This window comes from Lagenorhynchus albirostris, chromosome 3 (assembly GCF_949774975.1).
Source record: "Lagenorhynchus albirostris chromosome 3, mLagAlb1.1, whole genome shotgun sequence".
Taxonomy (NCBI): Eukaryota; Metazoa; Chordata; class Mammalia; order Artiodactyla; family Delphinidae; genus Lagenorhynchus; species Lagenorhynchus albirostris.
This window is the reverse complement of record NC_083097.1, coordinates 1,035,520-1,037,714: the sequence shown is the minus strand read 5'-3', so window position 1 is coordinate 1,037,714 and position 2,195 is coordinate 1,035,520. Positions and strand designations below refer to the sequence as shown.

The 2,195-nt window shown below is 61.1% G+C and overlaps 1 long non-coding RNA gene across 1 annotated transcript; it reads right to left on the bottom strand.

Moving 5' to 3' along the window:
- Window positions 1-484: 484 nt before the first annotated feature.
- LOC132517952 (uncharacterized) lies at window positions 485-1,986 on the bottom strand. Its single transcript, XR_009539844.1, has 3 exons — window positions 1,840-1,986; window positions 1,124-1,571; window positions 485-870 (listed from the first exon to the last, which is right to left on the bottom strand). It is a non-coding gene; the product is annotated as an uncharacterized LOC132517952 (long non-coding RNA).
- Between the last annotated feature and the right edge of the window lie 209 nt (window positions 1,987-2,195).

Here is a 2,195-nt window from a genome sequence, read left to right as displayed (position 1 = left end):
AAGCCCAGGCCCGCCCTGTGCTCTCCACAAGCAGAGTCACAAACGGCATCTTCAAGAAGAACGACAAGAAGGGCCGGGAATTCACCCTGGGAGCGGGTGAAATTTGGTGGGAACCCAAAGCTGCCACCGTTGGCAGAGGGAGGGCCCGTCCTGACACACCCTCATGCAGGGAAACCCCTGAGAGCCGTTTTCGGGAAGGAACCTGAGATTCCGTGGCTCAGTAAATTTTAACAGCACGGAACACCCTGAGCGGCTGGACTCAGAGATGGACCTGGTTCTGCCGAAGTCGGGGCCGGGGTGGGGGCCTGCCCGACTGCGGCCCCGCAGTGACCCTCCCGGCAGCGCTCCCACCGCGTCGGGACATACCCCTGGCCCTCCCACCCAGCCCGCTGCAGACGGGCCGTCCTCTCCAGCCGGTTCCCGGGTGAGATAAGGAGCGATGCTGCTGGGTCCCGGGAGGCCACCCCTCCCTCCTGTCCCTCAGTGTGTAATCAAAACCGTCAGAAACTTTTCAAAAGGCGTGCTTTCCATATGCAGTGGTGAGGGCCTGGCAGTCCAGATGTGGTTAGACACAGAAAAGCAGCACTGAGTTAAAAAAAAGAAACTCTGAAACTAAGGAATCATCACTGCGAGGTTGTATAATCCTTGTTTTGACAGAAAAGACAGCTTCCAGATTACCCTGTTCTATAACTGAAAGCCTCACACGCTGGACCGTCCTGCAGAAAGTGCACTGCGGGCGCCGTGCAGCATAGTCAGAAAGGAGCAGCCGTCGGGTTAATCAGCGGCCGTGGGGGCCTGAGCTCCACGGGGGGTTCTCACCAGGACCCAGGGTGTCGCCTTCGGGGTGAGCCTCGGATGAAGGTGTTTAGCCTTGAAAAACACAGTTAGAATTTGCAAAGGTGTCAGGGTGGGGGGACCAATCCCATTGCTCTGCAGAGCAGGACACCGAGGGGCGAGTCCCCAGCCCTGATCAGGGACCCGCGGGGACCCCACCCGCCCCGCGCCCACATTCCAGGGCTGGCTCTGCAGAACCTCTGGCACGTGGGCCCTGCACCAGCCACCCGCCCCCACAGTCTCCCGTTCTCCTCTCAGCCCCACATGGCTAAGTTCAAAACACACCCACCTCCAGGACACACTGGCGGACAGGTGTGCTCAGGTGAAAACACCTGGAAACCACTCAGAGCCGTCCTGTGCCTACCTAGGCCTCAGAGGGGCAGGATGGTGTAAAAGGAACTTCCCTGAAGCTTTGGTTGGAGAGAGGGGAGGAACGGGGTTAGGCGGGTGGAACACCCCTTGCGGGGAGCCCACCCGGGCTGCAGCGGGTCTGCCTGGAGGGACAAGCCCTCAGCCCCGCCCCCACCCCCTGGCTGACCGCCAGCTGCAAGTCCCGCCCCACAGGGCCTGGGCCGGCGTCGCTGCGAGGACTGCGCCCAGAGGAGAAGCAGGAAACGCGCCCTCTTCTCTTTCTGCTCCGCTGATTTCTGAAAATGGGGCCCGGCAGGTTCCGCCCCTGAGATGCAGCCCCGCCCCGTCCTGGGAACTGTGCTGTGTCGACTGGACGGCAAGACAGCCTAGAAAGATCACACGGTGGTGGGCAAGCACCCCGCCCCACCACGTTCTAAGGTTCCAGGGCCTGAAAGAGCACGACCCCCAGCGGAGAACCAGCTGCAGACCCCCCAACTCCCAGCCGGATGCATCCGCCTCAGGCCCCTGCCAGGCTGTAGGGTTATCCATACAAGCCCGCCTCGTCCCCCTGGGAACTGCAAAGCTTCCTCTGCAGCCCCCCAGATGGGCCCATCGGTCATGTGCCCGTGACTAATCACCTGCTGCCGGTCTCACCTGTCCAGGGTGGGGTGTGGGCAGGCCCCTCCCTTCTGGGTGGGGCGAGAGGCCGGTGGCCAGAGCGGCCCCTTTGGCTGCGTTGGCTGAGGTCCAGGCATCCCTAGACGCACTTTCCCTTGGGGTCAGGGACTCCTCCCCCTCCCTTCCTTCCAGGCAACGTCCAGACAGCTAAGGTTTCAAAGCCAAAAAAAAAAAAAAGCGATTGAGAACTGAATACAACAATTCCACAAAATCTGCAGGAATGGGGGTCTCCCCCAAACCAAGTTCCTGATCCTGAGTTTGTGGGGCTGACGTGAGCCAACGCCCCCTCCCCGAAAACTAAACACCGGACCGAGCGCCTCAGGAAGGAAAGG